General features: G+C 44.3%; 12 non-coding genes across 12 annotated transcripts; 7 read left to right on the forward strand and 5 right to left on the reverse strand.

Annotated features, from left to right (window-relative positions):
- Positions 1–3,720: 3,720 nt before the first annotated feature.
- On the reverse strand, positions 3,721–3,862 carry LOC148637794 (U4 spliceosomal RNA). The gene has a single exon (XR_015931241.1). It is a non-coding gene; the product is annotated as a U4 spliceosomal RNA (small nuclear RNA).
- Positions 3,863–4,517: 655 nt separating this feature from the next.
- trnag-ucc (transfer RNA glycine (anticodon UCC)) lies at positions 4,518–4,589 on the forward strand. Its single transcript has one exon. It is a non-coding gene; the product is annotated as a tRNA-Gly (tRNA).
- Positions 4,590–5,422: 833 nt separating this feature from the next.
- LOC148637796 (U4 spliceosomal RNA) lies at positions 5,423–5,564 on the reverse strand. The gene has a single exon (XR_015931242.1). It is a non-coding gene; the product is annotated as a U4 spliceosomal RNA (small nuclear RNA).
- Positions 5,565–6,217: 653 nt separating this feature from the next.
- On the forward strand, positions 6,218–6,289 carry trnag-ucc (transfer RNA glycine (anticodon UCC)). The gene has a single exon. It is a non-coding gene; the product is annotated as a tRNA-Gly (tRNA).
- An 833-nt stretch (positions 6,290–7,122) lies between these two features.
- LOC148637798 (U4 spliceosomal RNA) lies at positions 7,123–7,264 on the reverse strand. The gene has a single exon (XR_015931243.1). It is a non-coding gene; the product is annotated as a U4 spliceosomal RNA (small nuclear RNA).
- Positions 7,265–7,917: 653 nt separating this feature from the next.
- trnag-ucc (transfer RNA glycine (anticodon UCC)) lies at positions 7,918–7,989 on the forward strand. Its single transcript has one exon. It is a non-coding gene; the product is annotated as a tRNA-Gly (tRNA).
- Positions 7,990–8,878: 889 nt separating this feature from the next.
- trnan-guu (transfer RNA asparagine (anticodon GUU)) lies at positions 8,879–8,952 on the forward strand. The gene has a single exon. It is a non-coding gene; the product is annotated as a tRNA-Asn (tRNA).
- A 1,555-nt stretch (positions 8,953–10,507) lies between these two features.
- trnas-uga (transfer RNA serine (anticodon UGA)) lies at positions 10,508–10,589 on the forward strand. Its single transcript has one exon. It is a non-coding gene; the product is annotated as a tRNA-Ser (tRNA).
- Positions 10,590–12,145: 1,556 nt separating this feature from the next.
- On the reverse strand, positions 12,146–12,218 carry trnar-ucg (transfer RNA arginine (anticodon UCG)). Its single transcript has one exon. It is a non-coding gene; the product is annotated as a tRNA-Arg (tRNA).
- Positions 12,219–13,395: 1,177 nt separating this feature from the next.
- On the forward strand, positions 13,396–13,469 carry trnan-guu (transfer RNA asparagine (anticodon GUU)). The gene has a single exon. It is a non-coding gene; the product is annotated as a tRNA-Asn (tRNA).
- Positions 13,470–15,021: 1,552 nt separating this feature from the next.
- On the forward strand, positions 15,022–15,103 carry trnas-uga (transfer RNA serine (anticodon UGA)). The gene has a single exon. It is a non-coding gene; the product is annotated as a tRNA-Ser (tRNA).
- Positions 15,104–16,659: 1,556 nt separating this feature from the next.
- trnar-ucg (transfer RNA arginine (anticodon UCG)) lies at positions 16,660–16,732 on the reverse strand. Its single transcript has one exon. It is a non-coding gene; the product is annotated as a tRNA-Arg (tRNA).
- Between the last annotated feature and the right edge of the window lie 2,163 nt (positions 16,733–18,895).

The raw sequence follows: 18,895 nt of genomic DNA on the forward strand, positions 1-18,895 counted from the left end.
GCCTGCAAGAAAGCTTGTTTCAAAACATCAAAAACGGTTTCTGCTGCAGGGGTCAAGGCAATTTTGTCTTTAGACTGCACTACCCCCCTTAAACCAATACGTCACTAGACAAGCTCGTTCTGAGAAGGCATTCACCCTGGCTTTATCATGTAGTTGGTTTTATACTCCTTTTTCTTCCTCTCAAGATCCAATACTTGGAGTAGCCCGGCCTTATGGATTCCCTCATTAGGTAAAACAATCACAATATCACATAACTCTTTCGAGGTAGTTCACATAAATGCTATTTCATACAGAAATTCCTTATAAATGCTGCAGGGCATCCTAGCCCAATAGGTCTGGGGTGTCCCCCACCCACATCAGTAGTTGAAACTGTACATCTTTACCCAAGCAGACTGTGACAGCTTATATTTGCTTTAAACACAACCCTTACACCCCTTCTCCTGTAGCCTCCTGTTACCTGTTAGAAAACGTTATATCACATCTTTATGCTGTTTTAGTCTAAAAACAGGACAGCTGTGCTCCTGTGCCCCACAGTTACTGCACACTGTAAGATTATTTCACTTTTATTTAAATCCTGAGATAAATTTAGGAAGGCTACACACCAGCTTATTAGTAGTTTTGTCTTTGAGGTTTTATATCTCGGTATAACATTAAAGTCGCACAATAATTTCGACAAACTGGCGGCTCCCTTTTCTCCTCCTTGGGAGTCTTTTTACCACCCATTTGCAGCGCTCGCACTTCTGCATGCATGCTTCGCGAGTTATTAAATCACATCTGTCTCTGTTTGTAATATCAGGAAAGCATAGTTGCACATTCTTGGCAACATCAGGTTTTAACCCACTCAAGTAAATTTGTTTTATTACTGTGGAAGTATCTTCATTCACTTCCTTTTCATCGGCTAACCCCGAGTATACTATCCATAAAGCTATAAACCTTTCTGTAAAATCTGAAAACATCCTCACTTCCTTCTGCTGACATGCTGTTACTTTTCTCTAATCAGTTTTCGGTGGGTAATGCTCTTTCAAAAATCTCCACACTAATTCCCACCCTTCTCCCAGATTCTCTCTTAAGGCGTTCTATTTCTTCTTTTGCTTTTTCTTTTTCTACATATACAACTTCGTTTCGTTCAGCCATTGCTTTTAGCTTTTCCATCAGGGATTTTTGCGTCTCATCTATGATATTCTGTTGAATTCTCAAATATTCCTCTAAATATTTTTATCCAAAGGTTCATACACTTTTCTACGTTCCTGTTCAGCCTAAATTCCGTCTGACGGTCAATATTTCTTTTAAGTTTCACTTTGGATTAATCAAACTTTTTTTTTTCCCCTTCACACCAAACCATTTTCACGTCTCCCACGCGCCCCGCGGAATCCCCCAGTCGAGACAAACTGACGAACTATCACAATTCGGGAACACGGACCAGGTTCGAAATCCTGGCTTTAAACACACAGTTGAATCGAGTTACCATTTTCGGCTCTTCTGCGAGTACAATTCTAGTTACTACCTTCAGCCGTACTGCAGTCGTGTACCAGGATGCAACACCTGGATTTTTTCGCACGGGCAGGGCGAGATGCTATTCCTTCAGCAATCCCTCCTTTTCTACCCCACCTTCACAAAACAGGCATCTAAATCACATACACCATTAACTCATTTTTCTGTTGTACTCGCTTCAGCTTCAGGAAAACCCTGAACCCACCACAGCAACATAGAGAGGACAAGGGACTTTTTAGAAAAGAGGAGTCCTTACCTCTTTTTAGAAGCGGCCGCCTAACTTTTCCTCTCCATGTCCGTGTGGTTTAATTTAGATGGATACTTCTTCATCATTTGGGTCACGTATCCGCCAATCTGCCTCCTCCTTTTAAGAGGACGTTGTAAACCTTTAGGAACAATATGATCTAGCAACAAGGTTATGTCACTGTAATTAGGCTTAAGACAATCAAGAACAAGGCGCTTGCCTTTCTTCTAAATTCTTTACGATCATCAGGCAATTAAGGAAAAGACTTAACTAATGCAAATAATTCACTAGGAGACCAATGTCAATGTACTGTACATATGCTGGAGTTCCTTCTGGACCTGGAAAAGTGCACATTGGTATTTCACAAACAAGTGGCTCCGGACCGCTTTCTAATTTCGGTGGAGACTTTTTCTTTTTAGTACGCATGGCCATGACTTTAGCTGCAGCTTGCTGTTCTTTAGTTTCAAGACTAGTCTTTTTTTAAGCTTCCCATTATTTCTGTGATTCCTCTTTCCATTAAATAAGTTTTCCAATTCATTTTCTTTCATTTCTTCTCCTTCTCTTCTAAGTTTCCCCTTCTTCAGGAAACTTCTTTTTCCTAATTCAACTTTCCTCTGTCCATTCTGATTCACTTACAAAGATCCTTCATAGTTATGGGCCCCTAATTATCATATATAAATTATGTGCAAGTTCCCTTACACCTATTACCCTAGCTTTACAGTTCATGAACATAATTTTTTTCCCTAACCCAGGCTATAATTGTTTCTCCGAATTTGTCGTACATGTACTTTTGCTGGACTGCTCGGTCCCATTTTCGTCTTTGAATTTTAATTTCCCATTTTTACCGATCGGTGCCTTACTTAGAACCTTATCACATTAACTACTCCGCAGAGCAAAAACCACACGTCTGTGTTAAGATAAGTTCTTTATATGAGTCCCAGACTCATCAAACCCGCGTGAGAACACCCCTGTGGCTCGCTTCTCAAACTATTAATTTTTAAGGATCACTTACTGACGTCAGACAGCTGCCAATTCTCCAGACGCGTCTCTGGAAGGATAAACAGTTTATCCTCCGAGGTTCGTCCAATTTGCTAAAATTGTCCGGGTCCGGATGGAGTTTCAGCAGCCGTTCGCGTTCAGGTTTGTGATCCCGGACGAGCCCCCAAAATGTCATGGAAATATAACTATCAAGGAAGCCACAAGAGAGAGTTCTCACCTGAGTAAGGTCTTTATTTCAATATTGCAATATTGGGAGCCCTGCTGCCATTTCGCCAAGTGCAACCAGAGACTCAATTTGTTACAAGCAGTACAGGGTTTTTATAAGACGTTGCGCTGTAAAGAAGTTCAGCACTTGGTCCCTTCTAAAACTTCCCCTTTCTCTAAGAGAAAACAGATTACATCATAGAGCGAGAGAAGAAAAACTAGATTTGTTATTCAAAGCTTATCAGTTACTTTCAGCTAATTCTAATGACCCAGACAGCATATATTATTTTGGTACATTGTCTTCTAAACTAACCTAAACAGTGTACTTTGTTGACGAACTGTTTTCTAAAATTCTGCACGTACTGTAGCATAGCAGTTATATCCTTGAAATATTATCTAAAAGCACCAATATATTTTTTTGTAAAGCTCTATACATTTTTAAGAATCAATTAACTCATTAGATTTCCACTACAGGGGACAAACCATTTCTTATGGGGCGCAGTAAGTACAGACGTTTAAAAAGCTCCACTCATGCCGACGATGCAGCATGAAGAAGCGCAACCTAACTTTTGACAGACAAAAGCCGGGCGCCGCTACGAGCAATATGAAATCAAACTGACAGCACACGGCGTTTGGCGCTGACTCAAAAGTGATCTCGACAGACGCTGTTCTCTGCATAACGCTGAAAGAGCTAAAGAGCGTTTCTGTTGAGACGTAACAAGCTCGTTTCTTTCTACCATGATGTCACCATGACCAAATCTGTCTTTAAACACCTTGCTCAGTCTCTGACGAGACTGTCAAAAATTGCTTTCGCCGATTGTATTGCAAACCGGCGGAAGCGGGGTATTGGGAAAAGTTTTCAACTAGCAATAATCGCGCCTCGGCTAAACCTCACAGGCTACGATACTGCCACTGCGCAAAGCTGACGGTTGCCAGGCAACCGCGGGGATCCTATGGAAATCGTTATCGATCGTCTCATGGCATGTCGTTGCGGTAACGCTTCATATTTGTCGTCTTCTTCTTCTTCTAGCTTGAGGTTTTGAAGAATTTCATGACAGACAAGGGCTCCGTTGGGTACAAAGGGCGTTGTGAGAAAACCGTTGCTTATTTTCAGCAGCAGAAATACAACCCTTTAAATACAAGATGACAGAACAATGACGAAGGGCGTGCCGGGAGGAACTCATGCACTACAGAGGAAAGGGGGCGGGCACGTACAGTTCACATTCAAGCCACAAGTACTCTTCTCGGATGTTACACAAACAAATCCTAACGTCTTGAAAGCATTTCAGCATGTTTGTGTCCCACTTCCCGTGGCTGCAGAACGACTGACACGAACGGACAAACACAATCTGTGTGGCGTTTAGCGTGACATAGTCTTGCAGGCATCGTGCTGTCTCACTGCAATACTATACCGCTGGAGGAAACAGTCCATCTGGCCATGAAACTCATTTGAACGTCTAGCTACAGCAACTAACTATATCATGATTTATTCAGGATGTGTGGAATCAGCACGTCCCGGAGACAGCTTCCGAAATCGTGAGCATTCTCTGGTGGTGTCCTGCAGGGTGCCTGTGGGCGTGCGTTGGTGGTATAGTGGTGAGCATAGTTGCCTTCCAAGCAGTTGACCCGGGTTCGATTCCCGGCCAACGCAGTGGCGATTGGTTTTAAATGCTGTCATGAGCCTTGGATTGTGACTAGCAAAGCGAAGCCTTTTGAAAGAGCTAAAGCACTGCAAAACGGAATTGAAGGAGAATCTTACAGGGGATTCTGAGCGGTGTCTGCATACACGCAGTCCGATACGGGTGCTGAAAGCTTGAGCTACTCTCAATGTCATGCTGCCTTTCCCCGGAGTAAATCTGTTACATTGAAAGAATGCTTCTGGCAGGTTCAAAAAGGGACCCTTGTTAATTGGAGAAATCAATGATTTCGAATGAATTCTGTATGCGTTAAAAGACAGCTATACACAGAAAACATGCAGGACACTGCTCATGATGTCTCAGTGCGTTTTTCAAAGCCATCTGACAAAGCCCGCCCACTGAAAACTGCAGCACATCGTGTAAAGACGTTCAACTTTGTAACTACTGCACGCACAGGAAGCAGAATAAATTCCTCTTTTCAAACTGTCAAAGGTTTGCTTTGCGAACGCTGCAGGACATCGCACAATATCTTTTGAACGGGGACAAACCATTTCTTATGGGGCGCAGTAAGTACAGACGTTTAAAAAGCTCCACTCATGCCGACGATGCAGCATGAAGAAGCGCAACCTAACGTTTGACAGACAAAAGCCGGGCGCCGCTACGAGCAATATGAAATCAAACTGACAGCACACGGCGTTTGGCGCTGACTCAAAAGTGATCTCGACAGACGCTGTTCTCTGCATAACGCTGAAAGAGCTAAAGAGCGTTTCTGTTGAGACGTAACAAGCTCGTTTCTTTCTACCATGATGTCACCATGACCAAATCTGTCTTTAAACACCTTGCTCAGTCTCTGACGAGACTGTCAAAAATTGCTTTCGCCGATTGTATTGCAAACCGGCGGAAGCGGGGTATTGGGAAAAGTTTTCAACTAGCAATAATCGCGCCTCGGCTAAACCTCACAGGCTACGATACTGCCACTGCGCAAAGCTGACGGTTGCCAGGCAACCGCGGGGATCCTATGGAAATCGTTATCGATCGTCTCATGGCATGTCGTTGCGGTAACGCTTCATATTTGTCGTCTTCTTCTTCTTCTAGCTTGAGGTTTTGAAGAATTTCATGACAGACAAGGGCTCCGTTGGGAACAAAGGGCGTTGTGAGAAAACCGTTGCTTATTTTCAGCAGCAGAAATACAACCCTTTAAATACAAGATGACAGAACAATGACGAAGGGCGTGCCGGGAGGAACTCATGCACTACAGAGGAAAGGGGGCGGGCACGTACAGTTCACATTCAAGCCACAAGTACTCTTCTCGGATGTTACACAAACAAATCCTAACGTCTTGAAAGCATTTCAGCATGTTTGTGTCCCACTTCCCGTGGCTGCAGGACGACTGACACGAACGGACAAACACAATCTGTGGCGTTTAGCGTGACATAGTCTTGCAGGCATCGTGCTGTCTCACTGCAATACTATACCGCTGGAGGAAACAGTCCATCTGGCCATGAAACTCATTTGAACGTCTAGCTACAGCAACTAACAATATCATGATTTATTCAGGATGTGTGGAATCAGCACGTCCCGGAGACAGCTTCCGAAATCGTGAGCATTCTCTGGTGGTGTCCTGCAGGGCTTTTGCGGGCGTGCGTTGGTGGTATAGTGGTGAGCATAGCTGCCTTCCAAGCAGTTGACCCGGGTTCGATTCCCGGCCAACGCAGTGGCGATTGGTTTTAAATGCTGTCATGAGCCTTGGATTGTGACTAGCAAAGCGAAGCCTTTTGAAAGAGCTAAAGCACTGCAAAACGGAATTGAAGGAGAATCTTACAGGGGATTCTGAGCGGTGTCTGCATACACGCAGTCCGATACGGGTGCTGAAAGCTTGAGCTACTCTCAATGTCATGCTGCCTTTCCCCGGAGTAAATCTGTTACATTGAAAGAATGCTTCTGGCAGGTTCAAAAAGGGACCCTTGTTAATTGGAGAAATCAATTATTTCGAATGAATTCTGTATGCGTTAAAAGACAGCTATACACAGAAAACATGCAGGACACTGCTCATGATGTCTCAGTGCGTTTTTCAAAGCCATCTGACAAAGCCCGCCCACTGAAAACTGCAGCACATCGTGTAAAGACGTTCAACTTTGTAACTACTGCACGCACAGGAAGCAGAATAAATTCCTCTTTTCAAACTGTCAAAGGTTTGCTTTGCGAACGCTGCAGGACATCGCACAATATCTTTTGAACGGGGACAAACCATTTCTTATGGGGCGCAGTAAGTACAGACGTTTAAAAAGCTCCACTCATGCCGACGATGCAGCATGAAGAAGCGCAACCTAACGTTTGACAGACAAAAGCCGGGCGCCGCTACGAGCAATATGAAATCAAACTGACAGCACACGGCGTTTGGCGCTGACTCAAAAGTGATCTCGACAGACGCTGTTCTCTGCATAACGCTGAAAGAGCTAAAGAGCGTTTCTGTTGAGACGTAACAAGCTCGTTTCTTTCTACCATGATGTCACCATGACCAAATCTGTCTTTAAACACCTTGCTCAGTCTCTGACGAGACTGTCAAAAATTGCTTTCGCCGATTGTATTGCAAACCGGCGGAAGCGGGGTATTGGGAAAAGTTTTCAACTAGCAATAATCGCGCCTCGGCTAAACCTCACAGGCTACGATACTGCCACTGCGCAAAGCTGACGGTTGCCAGGCAACCGCGGGGATCCTATGGAAATCGTTATCGATCGTCTCATGGCATGTCGTTGCGGTAACGCTTCATATTTGTCGTCTTCTTCTTCTTCTAGCTTGAGGTTTTGAAGAATTTCATGACAGACAAGGGCTCCGTTGGGAACAAAGGGCGTTGTGAGAAAACCGTTGCTTATTTTCAGCAGCAGAAATACAACCCTTTAAATACAAGATGACAGAACAATGACGAAGGGCGTGCCGGGAGGAACTCATGCACTACAGAGGAAAGGGGGCGGGCACGTACAGTTCACATTCAAGCCACAAGTACTCTTCTCGGATGTTACACAAACAAATCCTAACGTCTTGAAAGCATTTCAGCATGTTTGTGTCCCACTTCCCGTGGCTGCAGGACGACTGACACGAACGGACAAACACAATCTGTGGCGTTTAGCGTGACATAGTCTTGCAGGCATCGTGCTGTCTCACTGCAATACTATACCGCTGGAGGAAACAGTCCATCTGGCCATGAAACTCATTTGAACGTCTAGCTACAGCAACTAACAATATCATGATTTATTCAGGATGTGTGGAATCAGCACGTCCCGGAGACAGCTTCCGAAATCGTGAGCATTCTCTGGTGGTGTCCTGCAGGGCTTTTGCGGGCGTGCGTTGGTGGTATAGTGGTGAGCATAGCTGCCTTCCAAGCAGTTGACCCGGGTTCGATTCCCGGCCAACGCAGTGGCGATTGGTTTTAAATGCTGTCATGAGCCTTGGATTGTGACTAGCAAAGCGAAGCCTTTTGAAAGAGCTTAAGCACTGCAAAACGGAATTGAAGGAGAATCTTACAGGGGATTCTGAGCGGTGTCTGCATACACGCAGTCCGATACGGGTGCTGAAAGCTTGAGCTACTCTCAATGTCATGCTGCCTTTCCCCGGAGTAAATCTGTTACATTGAAAGAATGCTTCTGGCAGGTTCAAAAAGGGACCCTTGTTAATTGGAGAAATCAATGATTTCGAATGAATTCTGTATGCGTTAAAAGACAGCTATACACAGAAAACATGCAGGTCACTGCTCATGATGTTTCCCGAGCCGAAACACAGTGCGTTTTTCCAAGCCATCTGACAAAGATTGCCCACTGAAAACTGCAGCAGTTGGACATGAAAAGTGCACGATAAATGCCATTTCTCATCATTTCTCTTGGCATCAGTTCTGCTATCAAATGGGACGGAGGCAACGGGCTCAGAGAGCAGGTTAAGTGCACACCGAACGCAGATGTGTCCAAGTGTCTGTAAAAGCGCGGTGCTCCGCTGGCGCTGTTCCCTAGTGGCTTAAAGTGCCTGCCTAGTAAGCAGGCGATCCTGGGTCTGAATACCAGCGGTGCCTCTCTCCGTGTCTTGTTGTGCCGAATGTCTCATTTCAGACAAACATGTACAGCTTGGTTCAGTTTAATGCAAGAATTCATTTCCTTTCTGGAATAACTTGTTTTTGAAGAAATCCATACAGCTTGTGAAAGATGAAATCCATTTCTTGGTTGTCAGTGGAAAAAGATTGCCGGCTGCAAGAAGCGCAAGTGATTGTTTTCTTTGACCAGAAACCTGCAAATGTAGGGAGCACAAGCGGCCGTCAGTCTCTGTGGCGCAATCGGTTAGCGTGTTTGGCTGTTAACCGAAAGGTTGGGGGTTCAAGCCCACCCAGGGACGCATGTCTCCGTTTTTCCAATGTAAACATCATCACCGCTAAAGAAGATGGCGCAGAAGGCTCCACAGTCGAAACGTTGTGCTTCTTTTCTTCTCTTTTCAGCATGGAGTAAACCTTTGCTTGATCCTTTGCAGCCTACGCATGCTGACACAGCTGCCTTTCTCTTAACGCGCCTCAATCATTATTCACCAAAACCATCAGCAGAATGTGTCGCCTTTGTGGTGATGTCACTCCTCTGCTTCACAAATGTCCTTAGTGACGGACCATTTCTTTCTGCCATTTTTCCGGAGCGGTTATTGATTGCTCCATCATTTCCCTCATACTTTCCAACCCTTGATTGAAAAAAAAAAAACAGAAACAGGCTGACAGGACGACAATCAAATTGCAAAAACTCATCAAAGCACTCGATAGAGTATTTGAATCCACAAGTAGCTACGAGCAACTTTGTCCTGGCTTGCATGAAAGTCGGAAAATGTCAAAAAGAAAAAGATGGTGGCTTTTTCATACCTGTTCTTTCATTTTTAGTTCGTTGGCTCTTCTGTCCATTGTCCTCCTGCCTGGCTCTTGACCTGTGACTGTCTGAACGCACACATTAGACTTTCGGGCGGGGGATTTGTCCTGAGCCTCTGTGAAAGACCCACCCACCCCCATAAATAACTGCTCTAGAAACACATGAATGCAAAACTAAACCACAGCTTAAAGAGGAGCTCCAACTCAGTGCCATACTAATGTAAACGAAGTAATACTAAGACATGTTCTTATGGATTTGTCTTACCTTGAGATATGTAATTGGATTTCAGGATTAACTTCCTCATTCAATGTAGTGGTGATTCTTTGCCTGGTCAGTACCTGGGTGGGAGACCTCCAGCGAACAATTAAGCTTGCTGCTGGAAGTGGTGTTAAGAGACTCTTAGGATCTTCCAGAGGTCTCTGTCCAATAGCACTAGTTGCCTTAGAGCTGGCTCAAACATTGCTCAAGAGTCTACCTTTCACAGATGCGCAAAGATGAATGATGGGGGTGCACGCTTCAAGGAGCCTTCCAACTGTAGGGACCGATTAGAGACGATCCGTAGCATGTGTTCGTTTCCATATACGCCCCGTGTCTCAACGGTAGGACAGAGTCAAATACTGCCTCGACACGTAACAGCGTTATATTAAACCGCAGGACTTGAGGGCTGTTTTGTTTGAATGTTCAAGGCATTGGTAAGAGCGTAGGTCAAGGGCCATTGGTGCATCTCCTGTAACTGGAGTAAAAATGCTATTCAAAGTGCAGTGACTAAAATCGTCATCCACATGTCTCCGTTGTTGATTGCTTTCTGTCTAAGAACGTTCTGTTTTCATGTCCGAACGGGGAGACTTTATCATTCCAACTTGAAGCCACCCTTAAGTCCTCTGAGGTGTGTGTGTGTGTGTGTGTGTGTGTGTGTGTGCTTGCACGTATGGCGTAAAAGGTTTCTTAAACGGAGAGTGAACTTGAATAAAGTTGCCTCCGCTGCCGCCGCCGCCTCGCACTCCCTGTTCGATTGTAGCAAGAAGGCAGCGGCCGCGGCGCTCGCTGTAGTCGTGGCCGAGTGGTTAAGGTGACGGACTTGAAATCCGTTGGGGTCTCCCCGCGCAGGTTCAAATCCTGCCGACTACGGCGTCCTTTGCATTTGGTTGCGTGCATGCGTGTAAAAGGACCAGCTCCGTTTCGTTTTCGCTGGGACCTTTAACACTCTAAATCGCCTGGACCCGCAGCCTGTGAAATCGATTCTTCAGCACCCACGAAGGACGCTTTGCCGCTGGACACAGATACCGATGCTTTTCTGCAACGAGCTTTCCAGCTGAATTTTCTCGGCAGCTCCGTACTGAACCTGTTCTCCATTGCAACATAGCGGAGGCTCGTCACGTCTATAGCAAGGCTGTGTAGGACCGCATACGCCACAGTGACTTGTACACAGACCACATGAAAGGCAAGCAAAATACACTTTTAAAATTCCAAAGACTCACAAGGTCAGAGGAACAGCGATGACCTGAACAGATCTGTTACAGAAGTCTAGGTTGACCTTTTTAGAGCTGTAATTGCATTTTTGTTTAATAGAAGATCAAATCTACTCGCATGTACCAGCACCTTACAGTTTATTGATGTTAATTCTGTTTAAGTAATAAGATTGCTAACGATGTTGGACTTTAGCCGGTGTTTTTTAGACCAAATTGCTTACACTTCTGTAAGGAATACGCAGTACGTGCCTTTGTCAGTCATTGCTCACCATACCTGTAACTTTCTTATCTAACTCACTTCCTCAAATGGTGAAGGTCCACAAACATAAATGAAAAAAAAACCCTTGTTGTAGATGAGGTGCACAAAAAAGAAGCCCCTGATAGTGTATAACACATTTGTACTATTGCAGAGACACATGTAACATATATATATACTGTATATATATATGAAACAGAAATAGAAACAGAAACAGGAATCGCTTACTCACCTGGAGAATCTCTGTAGGAATATCTAGCATTTATCAATGGAAATAAAAGCTGCTTTAATACAGTGCATGTTTAAACTCAAACCCTCAGCTGCTGTTCTTGTTTGTTTTGGGACAAATTGCAACTGAGCATCGCATGAGCCGTTACGTACCCTTATCTGTTAGGGAATTTCAAGGGAGGAGTTAGGTCAGAATGGGTAGGCTGCAAAACAACAAGTAAAGATTTATTTCAAGATGAAACGTTGTGGCGGTTTTCTTATCATTTCAGCATGGACTAAACTTTTACGTGTTCCTTATATGCTATATGTGTATATATTAGCACCAATGTCGTTCTTAAAAACTAACATGAAATTGTCAGGGACATTCAGCTATATACAAAGACGAGACAGACAAAGTAATAATTCTGTATTAACGTGGCCTACATATTGACGCAATGATCGAACTAACTGACATGTTCTGATTCAGATCCCCTGCAGTTCATGCCAATTAGAACAATAGCAATGCTGAGTCCTCCCCACCCTACCGAGCACAAATTCAGCTGCTCTCCAGTTCTGTTCTGCATGTTTTTTCATTGCAATTGAGCTCGGAGCTGGAGATGATCTCCATACAGTTCTGTGTTCACTAGCCCGCACTTGCGTGCTAATTTACGGGTTGTGGCAAATGCTTTTCTATAGTTCATATACATGACGGCAACCTGTTACCGAGGAACCTGAGAGGTTTAAAAGCCTCACGAGCCAGGCAGGACGCGAACCTACAATCTTCTGATCCGAAGTCAGACGCGTTATCCATTACGCCACTGGCCCATAGAACATGCGCTTGCACTCCACCACAGAGAGCTCTACACTGCTACTAGTAGTACACTTCCCCATCTAAATTTTCACAGCAAGAAACTTGTGTTTCCTACTATTTTTATCAGGTTTAAAATATCATCTCCTTAAAACAGAAAAAGTGTTGATGTGTCGTGCTGAAATTCCGATTGATTTTGAATTCAAAGAAAAAAGGTTTTCTTCCAAAACACCATGAAATTGTCACATCTTGCAGACAATAGGTGTATTCCATGTTGAAAAGAGAAGACAGAAAACCATGGAGCCTTTTACAGGTGTGAGGCTTCTTCAGGTGTGAGAAGATCTCACAGTCGAAACGCTGTGTTTCCGTTCTTCTCTTTTCAGCATGCAATAAACCTATTGCTTGTTCCTTTGCAGCAGAGGCATGCTGACGTAGCTACCCAGCTGAACATCTTGCAGACTCTACAGTACTTCTCTCCTGTAGAAGTAAAGCAGGGCTTGCTGGGTGAGCTTTTGCTCCGGTAAATTAGGTCACGTGTCATGTTAAATCACTTCTTCTAAACACAACATTTGCTGGTGCTAGCTTTCCCCATTAAAAAAAGAGACATTTCCCTTACAGTACATGACATATCGTTTTTATTCTATCAATAAGTATAGAAATTAAACAAAAGAAAAAATGGTGTCGCCAAAGAATGGGAGGTGTCAAGGGCATTGAGCTCCTTGGACATGAAAAGTGCCCGATAAATGCCATTTCTCATCATTTCTCTTGGCGTCAGTTCTGCTATTAAATGGGACGGAGGCAACGGGCTCAGAGAGCAGGTTAAGTGCACACCGAACGCAGATGTGTCCAAGTGTCTGTAAAAGCGCGGTGCTCCGCTGGCGCTGTTCCCTAGTGGCTTAAAGTGCCCGCCTAGTAAGCAGGCGATCCTGGGTCTGAATACCAGCGGTGCCTCTCTCCGTGTTTTGTTGTGCCGAATGTATCATTTCAGACAAACATGTACAGCTTGGTTCAGTTTAATGCAAGAATTCATTTCCTTTCTGGAATAACTTGTTTTTGAAGAAATCCATACAGCTTGTGAAAGATGAAATCCATTTCTTGGTTGTCAGTGGAAAAAGATTGCCGGCTGCAAGAAGCGCAAGTGATTGTTTTCTTTGACCAGAAACCTGCAAATGTAGGGAGCACAAGCGGCCGTCAGTCTCTGTGGCGCAATCGGTTAGCGTGTTTGGCTGTTAACCGAAAGGTTGGGGGTTCAAGCCCACCCAGGGACGCATGTCTCCGTTTTTCCAATGTAAACATCATCACCGCTAAAGAAGATGGCGCAGAAGGCTCCACAGTCGAAACGTTGTGCTTCTTTTCTTCTCTTTTCAGCATGGAGTAAACCTTTGCTTGATCCTTTGCAGCCTACGCATGCTGACACAGCTGCCTTTCTCTTAACGCGCCTCAATCATTATTCACCAAAACCATCAGCAGAATGTGTCGCCTTTGTGGTGATGTCACTCCTCTGCTTCACAAATGTCCTTAGTGACGGACCATTTCTTTCTGCCATTTCTCCGGAGCGGTTATTGATTGCTCCATCATTTCCCTCATACTTTCCAACCCTTGATTGAAAAAAAAAAACAGAAACAGGCTGACAGGACGACAATCAAATTGCAAAAACTCATCAAAGCACTCGATAGAGTATTTGAATCCACAAGTAGCTACGAGCAACTTTGTCCTGGCTTGCATGAAAGTCGGAAAATGTCAAAAAGAAAAAGATGGTGGCTTTTTCATACCTGTTCTTTCATTTTTAGTTCGTTGGCTCTTCTGCCCATTGTCCTCCTGCCTGGCTCTTGACCTGTGACTGTCTGAACGCACACATTAGACTTTCGGGCGGGGGATTTGTCCTGAGCCTCTGTGAAAGACCCACCCACCCCCATAAATAACTGCTCTAGAAACACATGAATGCAAAACTAAACCACAGCTTAAAGAGGAGCTCCAACTCAGTGCCATACTAATGTAAACGAAGTAATACTAAGACATGTTCTTATGGATTTGTCTTACCTTGAGATATGTAATTGGATTTCAGGATTAACTTCCTCATTCAATGTAGTGGTGATTCTTTGCCTGGTCAGTACCTGGGTGGGAGACCTCCAGCGAACAATTAAGCTTGCTGCTGGAAGTGGTGTTAAGAGACTCTTAGGATCTTCCAGAGGTCTCTGTCCAATAGCACTAGTTGCCTTAGAGCTGGCTCAAACATTGCTCAAGAGTCTACCTTTCACAGATGCGCAAAGATGAATGATGGGGGTGCACGCTTCAAGGAGCCTTCCAACTGTAGGGACCGATTAGAGACGATCCGTAGCATGTGTTCGTTTCCATATACGCCCCGTGTCTCAACGGTAGGACAGAGTCAAATACTGCCTCGACACGTAACAGCGTTATATTAAACCGCAGGACTTGAGGGCTGTTTTGTTTGAATGTTCAAGGCATTGGTAAGAGCGTAGGTCAAGGGCCATTGGTGCATCTCCTGTAACTGGAGTAAAAATGCTATTCAAAGTGCAGTGACTAAAATCGTCATCCACATGTCTCCGTTGTTGATTGCTTTCTGTCTAAGAACGTTCTGTTTTCATGTCCGAACGGGGAGACTTTATCATTCCAACTTGAAGCCACCCTTAAGTCCTCTGAGGTGTGTGTGTGTGTGTGTGTGTGTGTGTGTGCTTGCACGTATGGCGTAAAAGGTTTCTTAAACGGAGAGTGAACTTGAATAAAGTTGCCTCCGCTGCCGCCGCCGCCTCGCACTCCCTGTTCGATTGTAGCAAGAAGGCAGCGGCCGCGGCGCTCGCTGTAGTCGTGGCCGAGTGGTTAAGGTGACGGACTTGAAATCCGTTGGGGTCTCCCCGCGCAGGTTCAAATCCTGCCGACTACGGCGTCCTTTGCATTTGGTTGCGTGCATGCGTGTAAAAGGACCAGCTCCGTTTCGTTTTCGCTGGGACCTTTAACACTCTAAATCGCCTGGACCCGCAGCCTGTGAAATCGATTCTTCAGCACCCACGAAGGACGCTTTGCCGCTGGACACAGATACCGATGCTTTTCTGCAACGAGCTTTCCAGCTGAATTTTCTCGGCAGCTCCGTACTGAACCTGTTCTCCATTGCAACATAGCGGAGGCTCGTCACGTCTATAGCAAGGCTGTGTAGGACCGCATACGCCACAGTGACTTGTACACAGACCACATGAAAGGCAAGCAAAATACACTTTTAAAATTCCAAAGACTCACAAGGTCAGAGGAACAGCGATGACCTGAACAGATCTGTTACAGAAGTCTAGGTTGACCTTTTTAGAGCTGTAATTGCATTTTTGTTTAATAGAAGATCAAATCTACTCGCATGTACCAGCACCTTACAGTTTATTGATGTTAATTCTGTTTAAGTAATAAGATTGCTAACGATGTTGGACTTTAGCCGGTGTTTTTTAGACCAAATTGCTTACACTTCTGTAAGGAATACGCAGTACGTGCCTTTGTCAGTCATTGCTCACCATACCTGTAACTTTCTTATCTAACTCACTTCCTCAAATGGTGAAGGTCCACAAACATAAATGAAAAAAAAACCCTTGTTGTAGATGAGGTGCACAAAAAAGAAGCCCCTGATAGTGTATAACACATTTGTACTATTGCAGAGACACATGTAACATATATATATACTGTATATATATATGAAACAGAAATAGAAACAGAAACAGGAATCGCTTACTCACCTGGAGAATCTCTGTAGGAATATCTAGCATTTATCAATGGAAATAAAAGCTGCTTTAATACAGTGCATGTTTAAACTCAAACCCTCAGCTGCTGTTCTTGTTTGTTTTGGGACAAATTGCAACTGAGCATCGCATGAGCCGTTACGTACCCTTATCTGTTAGGGAATTTCAAGGGAGGAGTTAGGTCAGAATGGGTAGGCTGCAAAACAACAAGTAAAGATTTATTTCAAGATGAAACGTTGTGGCGGTTTTCTTATCTTTTCAGCATGGACTAAACTTTTACGTGTTCCTTATATGCTATATGTGTATATATTAGCACCAATGTCGTTCTTAAAAACTAACATGAAATTGTCAGGGACATTCAGCTATATACAAAGACGAGACAGACAAAGTAATAATTCTGTATTAACGTGGCCTACATATTGACGCAATGATCGAACTAACTGACATGTTCTGATTCAGATCCCCTGCAGTTCATGCCAATTAGAACAATAGCAATGCTGAGTCCTCCCCACCCTACCGAGCACAAATTCAGCTGCTCTCCAGTTCTGTTCTGCATGTTTTTTCATTGCAATTGAGCTCGGAGCTGGAGATGATCTCCATACAGTTCTGTGTTCACTAGCCCGCACTTGCGTGCTAATTTACGGGTTGTGGCAAATGCTTTTCTATAGTTCATATACATGACGGCAACCTGTTACCGAGGAACCTGAGAGGTTTAAAAGCCTCACGAGCCAGGCAGGACGCGAACCTACAATCTTCTGATCCGAAGTCAGACGCGTTATCCATTACGCCACTGGCCCATAGAACATGCGCTTGCACTCCACCACAGAGAGCTCTACACTGCTACTAGTAGTACACTTCCCCATCTAAATTTTCACAGCAAGAAACTTGTGTTTCCTACTATTTTTATCAGGTTTAAAATATCATCTCCTTAAAACAGAAAAAGTGTTGATGTGTCGTGCTGAAATTCCGATTGATTTTGAATTCAAAGAAAAAAGGTTTTCTTCCAAAACACCATGAAATTGTCACATCTTGCAGACAATAGGTGTATTCCATGTTGAAAAGAGAAGACAGAAAACCATGGAGCCTTTTACAGGTGTGAGGCTTCTTCAGGTGTGAGAAGATCTCACAGTCGAAACGCTGTGTTTCCGTTCTTCTCTTTTCAGCATGCAATAAACCTATTGCTTGTTCCTTTGCAGCAGAGGCATGCTGACGTAGCTACCCAGCTGAACATCTTGCAGACTCTACAGTACTTCTCTCCTGTAGAAGTAAAGCAGGGCTTGCTGGGTGAGCTTTTGCTCCGGTAAATTAGGTCACGTGTCATGTTAAATCACTTCTTCTAAACACAACATTTGCTGGTGCTAGCTTTCCCCATTAAAAAAAGAGACATTTCCCTTACAGTACATGACATATCGTTTTTATTCTATCAATAAGTATAGAAATTAAACAAAAGAAAAAATGGTGTCGCCAAAGAATGGGAGGTGTCAAGGGCATTGAGCTCCTTGGACATGAAAAGTGCCCGATAAATGCCATTTCTCATCATTTCTCTTGGCGTCAGTTCTGCTATTAAATGGGACGGAGGCAACGGGCTCAGAGAGCAGGTTAAGTGCACACCGAACGCAGATGTGTCCAAGTGTCTGTAAAAGCGCGGTGCTCCGCTGGCGCTGTTCCCTAGTGGCTTAAAGTGCCCGCCTAGTAAGCAGGCGATCCTGGGTCTGAATACCAGCGGTGCCTCTCTCCGTGTTTTGTTGTGCCGAATGTATCATTTCAGACAAACATGTACAGCTTGGTTCAGTTTAATGCAAGAATTCATTTCCTTTCTGGAATAACTTGTTTTTGAAGAAATCCATACAGCTTGTGAAAGATGAAATCCATTTCTTGGTTGTCAGTGGAAAAAGATTGCCGGCTGCAAGAAGCGCAAGTGATTGTTTTCTTTGCCCATAAACCGGCTGTTAACCGAAAGGTTGGTGGTTCAAGCCCACCCAGGGACGCATGTCTCAGTTTTTCCAATGCAAACATCATCACCGCTAAAGAAGATGGCGCAGAAGGCTCCACAGTCGAAACTTTGTGCTTCTTTTCTTCTCTTTTCAGCATGGAGTAAACCTTTGCTTGATCCTTTGCAGCCTAAGCATGCTGACGCAGCTACCTTTCTCTTAACGCGCCTCAATCATTATTCACCAAAACCATCAGCAGAATGTGTCTCCTTTGTGGTGATGTCACTCCTCTGCTTCACAAATGTCCTTAGTGACGGACCATTTCTTTCTGCCATTTTTCCGGAGCGGTTATTGATTGCTCCATCATTTCCCTCATACTTTCCATCCCTAGACTGAAAAAAAAAACAGAAACAGGCTGACAGGACGACAATCAAATTGCAAAAACTCATCAAAGCACTCGATAGAGTATTTGAATCCACAAGTAGCTACGAGCAACTTTGTCCTGGCTTGCATGAAAGTCGGAAAATGTCAAAAAGAAAAAGATGGTGGCTTTTTCATACCTGTTCTTTCATTTTTAGTTCGTTGGCTCTTCTGTCCATTGTCCTCCTGCCTGGCTCTTGACCTGTGACTGTCTGAACGCACACAGTAAAATTTCATGTGGGGTATTTGTCCTGAGCCTCTGTGAAAGACCCACCCACCCCTATAAATAACTGCTCTAGAAACACATGAATGCAAAACTAAACCACAGCTTAAAGAGGAGCTTGTCATGACCGCCAGGCAGTTAAGACCAACTCTTAAGCGATCTAATCAGCACCAGCAGTGGGTGATTATTAACAAACGCCGCCGCACGAGTTAACCCACCTGCACACACTCCACCGTGCGGTACGCAGTGCTATTTTTACCATCTTTACCTGCTTCCCGCTGCTTGGTATTGAGTCTACTCTTTGAGAGCTCTACCTGGCGTTTTTCCATTACCTCGTTTATTCTGGATATTGGACTCCCCTTCTGCCTTTTCGACTTTGGACCTCG

Source organism: Lepisosteus platostomus, unplaced genomic scaffold (genome assembly GCF_059453375.1).
Source record: "Lepisosteus platostomus isolate fLepPlt1 unplaced genomic scaffold, fLepPlt1.hap1 Scaffold_106_H1, whole genome shotgun sequence".
Taxonomy (NCBI): Eukaryota; Metazoa; Chordata; class Actinopteri; order Semionotiformes; family Lepisosteidae; genus Lepisosteus; species Lepisosteus platostomus.